The sequence below is a fragment of the Delphinus delphis genome, chromosome 5 (genome assembly GCF_949987515.2).
Source record: "Delphinus delphis chromosome 5, mDelDel1.2, whole genome shotgun sequence".
In the NCBI taxonomy this organism is placed as follows: Eukaryota; Metazoa; Chordata; class Mammalia; order Artiodactyla; family Delphinidae; genus Delphinus; species Delphinus delphis.
In genome coordinates this window covers 49,397,987-49,415,197 of record NC_082687.1, presented here as the reverse complement: position 1 = coordinate 49,415,197, position 17,211 = coordinate 49,397,987, and the positions used below count along the sequence as shown (strand labels likewise).

General features: G+C 37.6%; 1 long non-coding RNA gene across 1 annotated transcript; it reads left to right on the top strand.

Moving 5' to 3' along the window:
* The first annotated feature begins 12,418 nt into the window (after positions 1-12,418).
* Positions 12,419-16,639, top strand: LOC132425920 (uncharacterized). Its single transcript, XR_009519542.1, has 2 exons — positions 12,419-12,587; positions 12,946-16,639. It is a non-coding gene; the product is annotated as an uncharacterized lncRNA (long non-coding RNA).
* Positions 16,640-17,211: the final 572 nt, after the last annotated feature.

Sequence of the window (17,211 nt, the reverse complement as noted above, 5' to 3'; positions counted from 1 at the left end):
CTTCTTGCCCTGAGAGGACTACGCATCCCTTATTTCAAGACAAAATTTGAAGATTAAAGGCTAGGAATTTCCCTCTTATCCAATCCACAATGTAAGGCGGGGGGAGGGGGAATATTACTTTTCATTCCTAAAACATAATTGTTTCACTTGTATAAAGACTGTTGTTTTATCCCTTCTTGGCCTTTTCCTCACTAGATTAAATGACTGCAACTTTTATGCCTTCCTTTTCACCTGTAGCTGAAATCCAATTGATTGGATTCAACAGATCTCATTGCTCCCTAATTGGATTCTGGATTCTTGTCATGCTTTGTGAAATTCTGATGATATCTCACTAGATTCTACGTTCATCTAGATATTATCATTATTCCATTAGGCACATTCTCTAGCCATTCTTCTTAAAGAAACTATAGTACTAATTTATTTTAGTTTATGATAGAATTCAAACCCTGGCTCTGTCAATTTCTAGCTCCATGACACAAACAAGTTTTTAGATCTCTCTAAATCTCAGTTTGCTCTTCAACAAAATGGAAAAGAGATAACATAACTAAACCCACTTCACAGGGTTTCACTGGCACTTTATAAACTGCAAAGAAACTATTGTAATAAGGTAGGAACTATTCGCATTTCCCAAGAAAAAGCAAAAAGAAATAAAACAAAAGTTAAGTTTTTCTCCAATATTATTTGGGGATAGGACACATGGAAAACAAGTCATTGTGTTGTCACCAAAATAAGAGGTATACTGAAAAATAATGAGACTTCTTTTTCAAACACATGTCGGATGTATACATCCTAATTAATGTTACAGTCTTCAAAGTACCTTTGTAATATTACCATTTTCCTTAATAGTTTGGCTCACTTATTTCAGAGTCTGTGATACATTCTTGTTAATATCCACAGTGCTAAGAATTCTTATCCTTTGAAGGTGAGTTTGGTTTTAAAAGAGTCATAAGTCATTTGAATACAAAGTTATTCACTGCTACCTGTTTATTAACTGGGGATAGGTTTATACACTGAAGTACTCTACAGCTGTGAAAAAAATAAATGTGGAAACTATGTATGGATATGAGATGATCTCCAAGACTTTCCTTAATAAAATAAAGTTGACAAGTTGTTTGTGAGCATATTACTATGTTGAAAAATATGAGAGAAATAAACACACTTATGCAATCGTATTTTCTTTTTGTTGTTTTTTTTTGTTTGTTTGTTTTTTTGTGGTATGTGGGCCTCTCACTGTTGTGGCCTCTCCCGTTGCAGAGCACAGGCTCCGGACGTGCAGGCTCAGTGGCCACGGCTCATGGGCCCAGCCGCTCTGCGGCATGTGGGATCTTCCCAGACCGGGGCACAAACCCGTGTCCCCTGCATCAGCAGGCGGACTCTCAACCACTGCGCCACCAGGGAAGCCCGTATTTTCTTAAAATATGTCTGAAAAGATACCCACAAAAGGGAAACTTTCGTAGCTTCTGAGTCAGAGAATCATGTGAATATATTTACTATTAACAAAAAAGATTTTTTTACAAGTCAGGTGAAGTCTGAAGAATAAAGTAAAAAAACAAGCTGAATAATATTTGTGGATGAGACTGAAAATAAGGAAATGAGAGTGATTTTTCTTATGAAACTCAGACTAATTCTTCATGGAACAATTAAAAAATTATTTTTTCAGAACAGATTTCACTTCTTCCTTTGATGACCTGATGGACAACACATATTTTGAAGAATACATTCCATACATTTTAAGCTGTTTGGTTTTTTTTGTTAATGTACAATATTCTCATTACCTTAGAGTCATACTTTATATATATTAACATATAGAAATAAATCTAATGGAAGAAAACAGCATTTCACTTTCTTATAATTTTGCAAATTATTGTTACAAATGCATAGAAACATATATTCTCCAAGTAAACAAGTTCTTTCTAATACCAGAATTAATCTGGTTTTAAAACTGTCATTAACTATGAATATGAATAAAACTCCTGATAAATAGGTAAGAATTCCTTCAAAATTACATATATTTTCTTCAACACTTAGCATTATAGAATACTGTTTTCAACTTAGCCTTTTGTTTGTGTGTATATGTATGTGTTTTCCAAAACTCTGTGTAATTATTACTAGAGCTTTCTATTCCTTTTTCTGCTGTGCTTGTCTGTGTGTTTGATACAGAATGTAACATTTGTAGGTATGCATGTTGTACATCGATACATTCCCAAGCATACACCCTCACATTTGAAACATTAGGACTTGCTGTAGGTAGCAAGAAAAATAAAGTGTGTTATTAGACTTTTTTCATAGGAGAACTTATTATCTTTAAAAAATACACACAGCATTAGTAAAGACAAAAGCACAAGAATGGTAAATCACTCTTATTTTCAAGGACTGAACGTTCTTTCAAATAGTTAACTGCAAAATGCATAAAACTGTGAAACACATAAAAATGGTATGTAACAAATAGTAAAACATAATGGAAGTTTAACTGTTAAAAGAATAAAACCTGCTAAATGAATAATAGCAGTAGCCAAGCCGGCTATGATTTCATGCTTTTCCATTGTAAAATGTAGGAATCCATTCACATATAATAATTCCAGAGGGAAAGTTCCACAGTTTTAAGATATTTGTGGAGTAACAAGTCAGCTTCACTAGAATCCTCCTCATTTTAAAGACAAACAAAACCTGCTGATGCTGCACATTCCTGAGAAAAGTAAAGATTAAACCTCCCAAGAATTAGAAATGCTTAGTTATCTGTTTTCCAGAATAATTTGCTGTATGCCCATACAAAAGACAGCCACATAAGAAAGCACAAAATAAGCACCGTTATCATGAAAGGGCAGGTATTGTAAGGGCCAGTCTGCTTACTTATACAACAGCTGGTGAGCTCCATCCTAGGTTTTTCTAGTTTTTTATACCATACACTCCCCCTCAACAAGACAGACTAGTGTATTTTACAAAAGGTTGTTCTTTTCTTCTCTAAGTGTAACAAAAATGGAATTCAACTTACATTTGACAGGAATAACTAAACTGGGAAAACTCTCTTTACTTCCTCCCTAATTCCTTGTGGTAGATTGACTGCACTATTGACCCTAATTCTTTACTATATTATGTGAGTTTGGAGTTCCTCCCATTAAAATAAAGTGTATTTCCAACACCCAACGTGACTTGCTTTGGCCAGAAGAATGAAGGACAAGTTATGGTGCCCAGTTCCAAACCTAGGCCTCAAGAGGCCTTGCATGCTACGAATTACTATCCTGAATCTCTTCCACCATCATAAGAACATCTTGGGGCTGGCTATCTGCTGGTCATAGGAAGAGGACAACAAGAGATACATTGAGCAGAGCCACTTACAGCCAACTGCAGACACGAAAGTGAACTCAGGCAAAACTGTCCACCTGAGCTTAGCCTAGGTAAGTTGACTTACAGTGTCATGAAAAATAATAAATAATTATTGTTTTAAGCCACTGGGTTTTGGCATAGCTTGTTACTCAGCAACACCTGATATTTCCTCCAAAACTTTTTTCAGTCGTTTCTTCTTTCTCTTTGAATGTTCCTCCTGATCATTTTGCAGGCTCATGAGCCACAGGAATATATTAACAATGTAAACAGTATTTCGTTAGAGTAGGAGTTTCAGTTTCATTTTAGGTTTTAAAATTTTTTCTACTCTCTAAAGAAGTCTTTGAAAATCACATAACACAGAATAATCTGATTTCTACTTACTCAGCTCTATCTTTAGTCAAATTAATTAATTTAATTAAATCTCAATAACATCAGATTACTCAAAAGGAAATGACAACATAATGCAAGGTATTTTAATTATTATATGCTTATAAATTCTTATTTCATGAAGCTACATTCTCAATCTTTCCAAAATCTTCTACATATCAATTTATAGGTGGATGGACTACCTTGGGAGAAGCCAAGTGAACATACTTTACAATGGACTTATAATGGGAACGCACCTAAAAGGACTGATCAATCAATGAAAATGGGACTGCCAAAATGTAAAAATCAAGAAGGACTAGAGGTGGAGAATATCTAGAAGGGTAGGATGAGGACTTGCACAGAATAATCAACCAAACAGCAAAACAACGGTAAGTGGCAAAAAAAAAAAAGGAAAAAAAAATTAATACCATTTAAACTCTAGAAATTGTCTTAAGTGCATACAGCAAATGAAGAAACATTTATTGAAGCAAATCTACTAAATCTCAGTAACACCATGAGAGTCTATCACATCTGAACACACAATGTGCTCCATTCCTACCTCTAAGCTCGTTGTGATGGAAAATCCACTTTGGGTGGGAACCCAGGGCTCTCTTCCCAGTCAAGCTCCCAGCCAAGCGCTACAGTATCTCTCAGAAGAGGCAGGTCTCTGACACTTCTCATTCCCACACCCTCAACTCCATGTTGCAGAAGCCCCTTTTTCCAGACAAGAACAGCTGAGGGGTAGAGGCTCTCTTTCTCCACCTGACACTCATTCATAGGGCAGAAATTCTTCCCCAGGTGCAGTAGACCAATAATATTTTTCCAGCTTACTCACAGCACAAGGTTTCATGCCAGGTGAGGCAGTCTGAGAAGACTCAGAGGCACAGTCCATGCCCAGCATGCTGTTCATAAATCAGGGGTGTCACTTCTAGAGGAGCAGGCCACTAACTCCTCCTCCCAAGATCTGGGGCAGTGGTGCACAGGCTTTGCCAAGGAGAGAGGTGGGATATAAGAACAAAGGGTTCAAAAGTGCTTCCTAAAGGAAGTAACTTCACTAGGAATACACAATGGGAAGTTCAGGCCTAAAGATACTCTCAAAACACAGTGGGGGTTCTGATGGTAAGTGATTATGAGTAGCCGGTAGCTTCATAGAGCAACAACTAAACCATAGATCAGCCAGAAGTTTATCAGAAAGAACCAGGGAAAGATACAGCTAGGAAGAGCCTTCCTAGCATCAAAACAAACCTTAAAGACCGACCTCAAAAACTTCCCTCTCATACTTAATTGAATCAGAGGATGTTAAAATTTATGCCTAGGGCATTGTCAAAAACAAAAAAGCGGGCTTCCCTGGTGGCGCAGTGGTTGAGAGTCTGCCTGCTGACGCAGGGGACACGGGTTCGTACCCCAGTCTGGGAAGATCCCACGTGCCTCGGAGCAGCTGGGCCCATGAGCCATGGCCACTGAGCCTGCGCATCCGGAGCCTGTGCTCCACAACAGGCGAGGCCACAACAGTGAGAGGCCCACGTACCGCAAAAAGAAAAAGAAAAAAGAAAAAAACAAGAAAGATCTCAAATCAACAGTCTAAACTTCCTTTTAAAGACACTGGAAAAAAGGGCAAACTGAACCTAAAGCAAACAGAAATAAGAAATTGATAAAATACAGAAGAAAACAGTAGAGAAAATCAACAAAACCAAAACTTGGTTCTTTGAAAAGAACCAAGGGCATACAGATTTACCAAAAAACCTGGATAATACTGCTAGCTTCCTGGGAGTGAGCAACAGTCTTAACGAGTTTCTCCATTCATTCAATCACATACTCTAGGCTTCCATCCCTTTTGTAGATGAGTCTATTCGAACTAATGCTGTCAATGTTTCACAGCAGTTTTATGTATGCAATTAAATAGTTTGGCACTGAAGAAAAAGTCTTCGTTTTTCTGTGCTGTCTACTAAGGAACACACAAACAATTGGATCCCAGGGTGCTTTCTCCATTACAAATTTCATCTGGTACAACTTAGCCCTCGTCTCTCCTTTCAAGAATAATGCTTATGGAGCATTAGCTTAGATGGTGTGAATGGTTTCTTAGTTTCTCTCATCTCCAGATTAGCATATTCCCAACCCACCCATAAGATGACAACAGTTAAAACGTGAACAGACACAACAATATTGAGACCTGGAAAGATGTGTTTAAGCCCACCCTGGAAGGGCATATGGTACACATGCCAACTCTGGGCAGTGCTACAAAGGACCAGCCCACTCGCACTCCTAATAGATGGTTCAATTTTACCACAGAAATCACTTTACTTTTTCATTCCAGATGTTTTCCTACTATCTGGCCAGGAGCTATAAATTCACAGCTTATATAAAATTAATTCTGGGGCATTCAAGTAAACAGAAGTTGCACCAACCTGGGTGTTGGGGTAGATTACTAATACAGAGAAAAATCAGGATACTGACTAAAACCAAAGATGCTAGTAAGTTAGGTGTGGCAAGCATTCCAGTAAAAAGTCATAGAAGTATAATAAAGCAAGAATTCTATAAAATTTATTATTTTTAATACTTTCTATTAGTAGTCTGAGTTTTTGGGAAAATTGGCCAGCTTTTTCAGAATACACTTGTGGCATATGAAGTCTTTTTTTGTTCTTTTCATGCATTTAAAAATTTATTTAGTAACCATTTGTAAATGGGAATGAATAGCAGATAATATAGGCACCATTTAAAAATGAGTCTAACGTTTTAGTATGGACACCAAGGGGGGAAAGCGGGGCGGGGGGTGGTGGTGGTGGAATGAACTGGGAGATTGGGATTGACATATATACAATAATTTGTATAAAATATGTAACTAATAAGAATCTGCTGTATAAAATAAAATAAAATTCAATAAAAAGTCTAATGTTTTAAAGCAGGCTGATTACCAATTCACAAAATATGGAACATTGTAGTCTTTTTTAGTACACTCACCTCTAACCCACTTTTTTTTTTTTTTTGAGTAAGATTACATAAATTTTAATGGCAAAACCCAAATTTTTAAAGATAAGAATCCTTTCTAAGAATGATGGGGTATATAAACAGGGACTTGAAGGAAAGGGCAAGGAAAGCTATAGCTGGAAGACTGCATGGACAAAAGTCAATTCATATTCCAATGCTCATTTCCTAAGACTAAAAATAAAAAATTCATAACATAAAAGCATGGACTCTTAAGACTTCCTTATCTGGTTAGTTTTAGAAATAAACCATTTGCAGTTTGTTACCAAAAAAAAAGAGGAAAAAAAAGTTTTCCAGATTTAGAGAGTAAATCCTAAAAGTAAATTATCAAAATTTCAAAATTATCAAAACATGATAATATGTGAAATTTTAGAGAATATACTCTCTAAATTCCAGAGTACACATGACACCACTTCAAGAAATTATTTTGTAGGTTATTTTAACACTGATTAAACTTAAGCATTGTTCAACAGAATAAGATTAAAGATCTGTACTGAATATCAGAAGTGCCAGTTTCTAGCAGATTTTTATTGATGAAAGTAAAGACTGGTAAACTTTGTCTGCAAAGTAGACACACAATGGAAAAATGGCACTGGATCTGGGTATCAAGCAGTGGATAAGCTGTAATGAGATATCATTTGCTAATTCCAACTGCATACCTCTGACTTCCCACTGAAACAAAAATAACATTTTCTGAAAAGCTTTGGGGGGTGTACCTTTGAATTTTTTTTTTGAATTTCATTTTATTTATTTTTTTATACAGCAGGTTCTCATTAGTTAACCATTTTGTACGTATTAGGGTATCTATGCCAATCCCAATCTCCCAACTCATCACACCACCACACCACCCCAGCCGCTTTCCCCCCTTGTTGTACACATTTGTTCTCTACATCTGTGTCTCTATTTCTGCAGTGCAAACCAGTCCATCTATACTATTTTTCTAGTTTCCACATATATGCATTAATATACAAGAATTGTTTTTCTCCTTCTGACTTTACTTCACTCTGTATGACAGTCTCTAGATCCATCCACTTCTCTACAAATGACTCAATTTCGTTCTTTTTATGCGTGAGTAATATTCCATTGTATATATGCACCACGTCTTCTTTATCCATTCGTTTGTTAATGGGCATTTAGGTTGCTTCCATGACCTGGCAATTGTAAACAGTGCTGCAATGAACATTGGGGTGCATGTGTCTTTTTGAATTATGGTTTTCTCTGGGTATATGCCCAGTAGTGGGATTGCTGGGTCATATGGTAATTCTATTTTTAGTTTTTTAAGGAACCTCCATACTGTTCTCCATAGTGGCTGTATCAATTTACATTCCCACCAACAGTGCAAGAGGGTTCCCTTTTCTCCACACCCTCTCCAGCATTTGTTGTTTGTAGATTTTCTGATGATGCCCATTCTAACTGGTGCGAGGTGATACCTCATTGTAGTTTTGATTTGCCTTTCTCTAATAATTAGTGAAGTTGAGCAGCTTTTCATGTGCTTCTTGGCCATCTGTATGTCTTCTTTGGAGAAACGTCTTCTTAGGTCTTCTGCCCATTTTTGGATTGGGTTGTTTCTTTTTTTAATACTGAGGTGCATGAGCTGTTTATATATTTTGGAGATTAATCCTTTGTTCGTTGATTCATTTGCAAATATTTACTCCCATTCTGAGGGCTGTCTTTTGGTCTTGTTTGTAGTTTCCTTTACTGTGCAAAAGCTCTGAAGTTTCATTAAGTCCCATTTGTTTATTTTTGTTATTATTTCCATTATTCAAGGAGTTGGATCAAAAAAGATCTTGGTGTGATTTATGTCAAAGAGTGTTCTGCCTATGTTTTCCTCTAAAGAGTTTTAAAGTGTCCAGTCTTACATTTAGGTCTCGAATCCATTTTGAGTTTATTTTTGTGTATGGTGTTAGGGAGTGTTCTAATTTCATTCTTTTACACGTAGCTGTCCAGTTTTCCTGACACCACTGTCTTTTTTCCACTGTGTATCCTTGCCTCCTTTGTCATAGATTAGTTGACCATAGATGCGTAGGTTTATCTCTGGGGTTTCTATCCTGTTCCATTGATCTATATTTCTGTTTTTGTGCCAGTACCATATTGTCTTGATTACTGTAGCTTTGTAGTATAGTCTGAGGTCAGGGAGTCTGATTCCTGCAGCTCCACATTTTTCCCTCAGGACTGCTTTGGCTATTCGGGGTCTTTTGTGTCTCCATACAAATTTTAAGATTTTTTTGTTCTAGTTCTGTAAAAAATGCCATTGGTAATTTGATAGGGATTGCATTGAATCTGTAGATTGCTTTGGGTAGTAGAGTCATTTTCACAATGTTGATTCTTCCAATCCAAGAACATGGTATATCTTTCCATCTGTTTGTATCATCTTTAATTTCCTTCATCAGTGTCTTATAGTTTTCTACAAACAGGTCTTTTGTCTCCCTTGGTAGGTTTATTTGTAGGTATTTTATTCTTTTTGTTGCAATGGTAATTGGGAATGTTTCCTTAATTTCTCATTCAGATTTTTCATCATTAGTGCATAGGAGTGCAAGAGATTTCTGTGCATTAATTTTGTATTCTGCAACTTTACCAAATTCATTGATTAGCTCTAGTAGTTTTCTGGTGGCATCTTTAGGATTCCCTATGTATAGTATCATGTCATCTGCAAACACTGATAGTTTTACTTCTTCTTTTCCAATTTGTATTCCTTTTATTTCTTTTTCTTCTCTGATTGCCATGGCTAGGACTTCCAAAACTATGTTGAATAAGAGTGGTGAGAGTGGACATCCTTGTCTTTTTCCTGATCTTAGAGGAAATGCTTTCAGTTTTTCACCATTGAGAATGATGTTTGCAGTGGCTATTTATTATGTTGAGGTAGGTTCCCTCTATGCCCACTTTCTGGAGAGCTTTTATCATAAATGAGTGTTGAATTTTGTCAAAAGCTTTTCTGCATATACTGAGATACGGATTTTATTCTTCAATTTGTTAATATGGTGTATCACATTGATTGATTTACGTATGTTGAAGAATCTGCATCCCTGGGATAAATCCCACTTGATCATGGTGTATGATCCTTTTAATGTGTTGTTGGATTCTGTGTGCTAGTATTTTGTTGAGGACTTCTGCATCTATATTCATCAATGATACTGGTCTGTAATTTTCTTTTTTTGTAGTATCTTTGTCTGGTTTTAGTATCAGGGCAACGGTGGCCTCATAGAATGAATGTGGAGGTGTTCCTTCCTCTGCAATTTTTTGGAAGAGTTTGAGAAGGATGGGTGTTACCTCTTCTCTAAATGTTTGATAGAATTCACCTGTGAAGCCATCTGGTCCTGGACTTTTGTTTGTTGGAAGATTTTTCATTAGAGTTTCAATTTCATTACTTGTGATTGGTCTGTTCATATTTTCTTTTTCTTCCAGGTTCAGTCTTGGAAGGTTATACCTTTCTAAGAATTTGTCCATTTCTTCCAGGTTGTCCATTTTATTGGCATAGAGTTGCTTGTAGTACTCTTAGGATGCTTTGTATTTCTGTGGTGTCCGTTGTAACCTCTTTTTCATTCCTAATTTTATTGATTTGAGTCCTCTCCCTCTTTTCTTGATGAGGCTGGCTAATGGTTTATCAGTTTTGTTTATGTTCTCAAAGAACCAGCTTTCAGTGTTATTGATCTTTGCTATTGTTTTGTTTCTATTTCATTTATTTCTGCTATGATCTTTATGATTTTTTTCCTTCTACTAACTTCGGGTTTTGCTTGTTCTTCTTCCTCTAGTTCCTTTAGGTGTAAAGTTAGATTGTTTATTTGAGATGTTTGTTGTTTCTTGAGGTAGGATTGTATTGCTATAAACTTCCCTGTTAGAACTGCTTTTTCTGCATCCTATAGGTTTTGGATCATTATGTTTTTGTTGTCATTTGTCTCTTGGTATTTTTTGATTTCCTCAGTGATCTCTTGGTATTTAGTAACATAGTTTAGCCTCCATGTGTTTGTGTTTTTTACTTTTTTTTCGCTGTAATTCATTTCTAATTTCAAGGCGTTGTGGTCAGAAAAGATGCTTGATACAATTTCAATTTTCTTAAATTTACTGAGGCTTGATTTGTGACCCAAGATGTGATCTATCCTGGAAAATGTTCTGCGTGCACTTGAGAAAAAAGTGTAATATGCTGTTTTTTGATGGAATGTCCTATAAATATCAATTAAATCTATCTGGTCTATTGTGTCATTTAAAGCTTGTGTTTCCTTATTAATATTCTGTTTAGATTATCTGTCCATTGGTGTAAGTGAGGTGTTGAAGTCCCCTACTATTATTGTGTCACTGTTGATTTCCTCTTTTAGAGCTGTTAGCAGTTGCCTATGTGTTGAGGTGCTCCTATGTTGGGTGCATATATATTTATAATTGTTATATCTTCTTCTTGGATTGATCCCTTGATCATTATGTAGTGTCCTTCCTTGTCTCTTGTAACATTCTTTATTTTAAAGTCTATTTTATCTGATGTGAGTTTTGCTACCCCAGCCTTCTTCTGATTTCCATTTGCATGCTATATCTTTTTCTTCATTGTTTTGGGTTTGTTTTTGTAGGCCCTTTTCTTCTCTTGTGTTTCCCACTTAGAGAAGTTCCTTTAGCATTTGTTGTAGAGCTGGTTTGGTGGTGCTGAATTCTCTCAGCTTTTGCTTGTCTGTAAATCTTTTGATTTCTCCATCAAATCTGAATATGATCCTTGCTGGGTAGAGTAAACTTGGTTGTAGGTTCTTCCCTTTCAACACGTTAAATATGTCATACCACTCCCTTCTGGCTTGTAGAGTTTCTGTTGAGATATCAGCTGTTAACTTTATGGGAGTTCTCTTGTATGTTGTCATTTTTCCCTTGCTGCTTTCAATAATTTTTGTCTTTAATTTTTGCCAGTTTGATTTCTATGTGTCTTGGCGTGTTTCTCCTTGGGTTTATCCTGTACGGGACGCTCTGTACTTCCTGGCCTTGGGGGCTATTTCCTTTCCCATGTTAGGGAAGTTTTTGACTATAATCTCTTCAAATATTTTCTCGGGTCCTTTCTCTCTCTCTTCTCCTTCTGGGACCCCTATAATGTGAATGCTGTTGCATTTAATGTTGTCCCAGAGGTCTCTTAGGCTGTCTTCATTTCTTTTCATGCTTTTTTCTTCATTCTGTTCCACAGCAGTGAATTACACCATTCTGTCTTCCAGATCATTTATCCGTTCTTCTGCCTCACTGATTCTGCTATTGATTCCTTCTAGTGTATTTTTCACTTCAGTTATTGTATTGTCCATCTCTGTTTGTTTGTTCTGTCATTCTTCTAGGTCTTCAGTAATCATTTCTTGCACCTTCTCGATCTTTGCCTCCATTCTTTTTCCGAGGTCCTGGATCACCTTCACTATCATTATTCTGAATTCTTTTTCTGGAAGGTTGCCTATCTCCACTTCATTTAGTTGTTTTTCTAGGGTTTTGTCTTGTTCCTTAATTTGGTACATGGCCCTTTTCATCTTGTCTATCTGTAAATGTGGTTTTAGTTCCACAGGCTGTAGGATTGTAGTTCTTCTTGTTTCTGCTGTCTTCCCTCTTGTGGATTACGCTATCTAAGAGGCTTGTGCAAGTTTCCTGATGGGAGGGACTACTGATGGGTAGAGCTGGTTGCTGCTCTGCTGGGCAGAGCTCAGTAAAATTTTAATCTGCTTGTCTGCTGATGGGTGGGGCATCCAACAGATGAGTTGTATCCAACAGATGAGTTCCCTCCCTGTTGGTTTTTTCACCTGAGGCGACCCAGCACTAGCACCTACAGGCTCTTCGGTGGGGCTAATGACAGACTTCAGGAGGGCTCACGCCAAGGAGTACTTCCCAGAGCTTCTGCTGCCAGTCTCCTTGTCCTCACGGTGAGACACAGCCACCACCACCCCCCGCCTCTGCAGGAGACCCTCCAACACTAGCAGGTAGGTCTAGTTCAGTCTCCTATGGGGTCACTGCTCCTTCGCCTGGGTCCTGATGCTCACACTACTTTGTGTGTCCCCTCTAAGAGTGGAGTCTCTGTTTCCCCCAGTCCTTTTGAAATCCTGCAATCAAATCCTGCTAGCCTTCAAAGTCTGAATCTCTGGGAATTCCTCTTCCCATTGGTGGACCCCTAGGTTGGGAAGCCTGATGTCGGGCTCAGAACTGTCACTCCAGTTGGTGGACTTCTGTGGTATAACTGTTCTCCAGTTTGTGAGTCACCCACCCAGTGGTTATGGGCTTTGATTTTATTGTAATTGCCCCCCTCCTACCATCTCATTTTGGCTTCTCCTTTGTCTTTAGATGTGGGGTATCTTTTTTGGGGAGTTCCAGTGTCTTCCTGTCGATGACTGTTCAGCAGTTAGTTGTGATTCTGGTGCTCGTGCAAGAGGGAATGAGAGCACGTCCTTCTGCTCTGCCATCCTGAACCAATCTCCTCTCTAATCCACTTTTAATTAAGGGATTTAACTGACAAATAAACCATTATATTTCTCATAGACTGCTGATATATTACCAGCAACAGAACTACTGGAAGTATATTTTAGGGTGACAGTTTAGAGACGATTTAAGTCCTATAATTATCATCATCTAAACCAAAATATCTTTGAGTTCAAAATGCCTGCCTATGCAGTAGAACATAAACTAAAATCATCAAAGCTGGAGGTGACTCTAGAACTAGCCTGGCCCTGGGCTAGAGTTTGACATGAGACAAACTGTATTTTCCCAAAGTCATTTTACTTTGCCATTATGCATATATTGATTCTCAATTTTTTTCTGGCCTTGTCACAGACTCACCCATTCATAGAAGTTTATATTCTTTTAATTGTATCATAAGCCACCCACCATGGTAAGTCACTCTGTACACAAACCTATACAACATCAACTATCACCTCAGTTTAATAGTTTGGGTATTGATAGCTGGTATAAACAAATGGCTTATTAGTAAGTTCTTATTGGTTGAAGTCGCTCATTGGTTGAGGTCCAATTAAGACAAACAGCAATCCATAATACACATTCTCAAGAATGAAGTAATTCCTAATATTGAGGGCTTACTCTGTACCAGGCACTCTGTACATGCTTTTTATATATTGTCTGATTTAATACTCAAAATAACTATATGATATTGGTGCCATTATTATCCTCATTTTACACATGAGGAAACTAAGTCACAGAGAGGTTAAATGACTTTAATTATCACATAGCTAGTAAATGTCAGATGATCTTTGAACCTAAGCATCCAATCATAGCATCTTTTATTATGTACTGTTCATTATTCTCTTTTTATGGGAGTTGCAATAGCCACTCTTATCATATTGTTTTGCGTGATTTCTAATTTACATAACATATGAAAGTTTTCGTTTGTTCTAACTACTTAACAATGTCCAATTTAAATAATTTGAAGATGAAATACCTCTCCAAATACCATCTTCCTCTGAAAAGTTTCATGCATATTTGCCTTGTACTTTATGCAAAATCCACACTTGTATGAACGAAGCAGAAGCCTGCTAATGTGCAAAGACTGAATGTTTTGAATCTCTGAGTTCAGCCAGCGGGGCGTGCTTACTGTGGCCCAGTACCAGATGTTGGGTCCAGCCAAGTGTTAGTCATGTGAGTCTCAATACAGCTGCTTAGTGTGCCAGAGTACAGCCACCTGATTTCATATCTTTGAAACTAAGTACAGTAGCTGTAAGTATACTTAAATCAGTCCTCTTCATAAAATCAGAAAAATTAAAATAGATTTTATAAGGTAATTAAACTCAGTCAACTTTACCAATTAAACTCAATCAAGAAAACTGATTTTCTTTTGCACTAAAGACCACCTAGAAGGGGGGGATAGGGAGGGTGGGAGGGAGATGCAAGAGGGAAGAGATATGGGAACACATTTATATGTATAACTGATTCACTTTGTTATAAAGCAGAAACTAACACACCATTGTAAAGCAATTATACTCCAATAAAGATGTAAAAAAAAAAGTTAAATTAAAAAAAAAATCACAAGTTATTTGTAGCATAATGTTTGAGAGGCCACAGTACCTGAATTCAGGCTCCAGCAACTCAACCATGCCTTGGGGCAAGTTATTTATAACCTCTAGGCTGAAACTGAAAACTGGGAGTTATAAATTGGGGATTAGGGTTGTTATGGGTATTGAATTAATAAATGTAGAGTTCTTCTAACAGTATCATCTGATCCTGCTTCCTAAGAAGTACATATTCACACTGTAGGTCTTTCAAAGTACTTTAGTGCCTTGATTCCTATTTCTCATTCTCTATGTCAGTTTTTCTTAGGGAGGTAGAAATGATGGCTGCCCTAATAAAGAGAAGAGAAAAAAATGTCTAGAAGATATGATTTATTAAATGAAAGCTACCATGGATTATTGAGAGCAATTTTTACCTATGGCTTATGGAAACAAAGGGGGATTATGGAGTACCACTACAATCATGCAGGGTAAACAAAAGTGTGTTTAGAGATACAGAGGATGGAAGGACTAGAAAACACCTTATACAGAAATGTTTGTTTTTGATATTACCAATGCAGTGCACCAGCACATTTTCCAGGGTAAAAGCAACTCATAAATACTCTGACATACTATGTTCCTATCTCAACTAACACATTAAGAGCAAAGAAGATGTTCACACATGGTTAGTCGATCTACTTCATTCACCACCCAAAATATTAACTATAATATATTTTATGATAACAAGCATTAAAAAGTAAGCTCTCCATTCTTTTCCCCTCAGTGGCATCCAAAGACCTACACACTTATGTGGAGGATTTCCTTTTGAATAGGAAAATGAAGGGAAATCTCAGGAATGAAAAAAAAAATTAAACACAAATTTAAACAACAATAACAAATTCAATCTAAAGAAAGCCAAAACAAGACTTAGTTCTAGCTTCCTCTATTCCCTGGGTTGCACAGCCTATCCAAAATAGGGCGGGGGCTAGTGGCCACACAGACCTCCAATGTGGTCAGTTGAGGACAAGAGCACTCATTTACCTGAGTTGCCCTATTCTAAAGAATTCAGCAATTATTCATGGCAATGAGGCCAAACATGCTGTTTGCTTGACCATGGAGTCATCTAACATCCTTTGCCCCTTCACCCTTGGCTCACCCAGTCCTTGTTCTTGGCCACAGAGGTTTTCGTCTGGCTGCTCACAATCAGTGTATAATCCTGGAAGAAAAGGAGAAAAATCAAATAAAGATATTTATAATATATAATCTTGGTCAAACCAAGATTATTCTAGTCATGCTGTCTCAGTTCAATAATGTATGTACAACCAAAGGAATATTTGGGTTTGAAGTAATTTTAAATTAGAGCTTGATAAACAAACTTAATGCAAAAAGCAAGTATCCAAATGTATAAATATCAAACTGTCTTTAGCCCACTTGATTTTGCAATGTTTCTCTGGATAAGAACCATCCTCCTCTCTTTTGCTCCAGGAATCTCACTCCACTGGGAAGAAAACCAGCCATTCAATGTTTACCAGTTTCTACATTAAACTTTGTTGTTTATCTATCCCCAAAGAAACAGTGCTCTTACAGGCTAAATAATTACAATTTCTGAGCACATATTTTTCTCTCTAGGTTTCCCTTCTACCTGGGAAACTCCCCATGGGTGATCGAAGATGAAGCCAAAACGTTCCACTTTCCCCTTCTCATCCCAAGGCAACTGACTCCTCCAGCTTTGTACATACTTCTGTTGAAAGCAGCTCTTTTGCCCCTTTCCTGTTTGCACACTTCTGTCCCCCTCTAACTTGAAAAAACCTAATTATAAGAATGAGATCAGGGCTTCCCTGGTGGCACAGTGGTTGAGAGTCCGCCTGCTGATGCAGGGGACACGGTTTCGTGCCCCGGTCTGGGAAGATCCCACATTCCGCGGAGCGGTTGGGCCCGTGAGCCATGGCTGCTGAGCCTGTGCATCCGGAGCCTGTGCTCCGCAATGGAAGAGGCCACAACAGTGAGAGGCCCGCGTACCGCAAAAAAAAAAAAAAAAATAAGATCACTAGGCAATTTAAACTAACTCCTGACTTATGCTCTCCTGAACACACGTCATGCCTTGCCTAACCTGTTGACTCTTTTCCTAGATAAAAGAAGAATAAAGAATTAAGTAGTTAAAGAATGACTAGCTCTCTACCCTCAACACCCCCCCTTAGCAATCCTGCAGGCAGATCACTCGTGCAAGATAATATCAGCCAGTCTGCTGGCAATGGAAAGTGATGCAGAATACAACCTCCTGCCTCAATGATTCACTGAGATTATTTCTCCCTTTTTCCCTTTAAAAACTATCATGGCTGAGCAGAATCTTTGGAGCTGGTCTCGGGACAAAAGTCCACCTTCTCCCCAGATTGCTGACTTTTCTGATTAAAGCATCCTTCCTTCCTACTGACATTTGCCTCTCAATTATTGGCTTTAAGCAGTGAGCAGCCAAAACTGAGCTCGGTAACACTGTTAACTCACACTTCATATAGTCCTATCATGCTGGTTTCTATGTCTGTTTTCCTCACTAGATATTTGGTGTCTCAAAGTCAGGAAACCTATATGACTCATCTTTGTAACCCTGGTGCTCAGA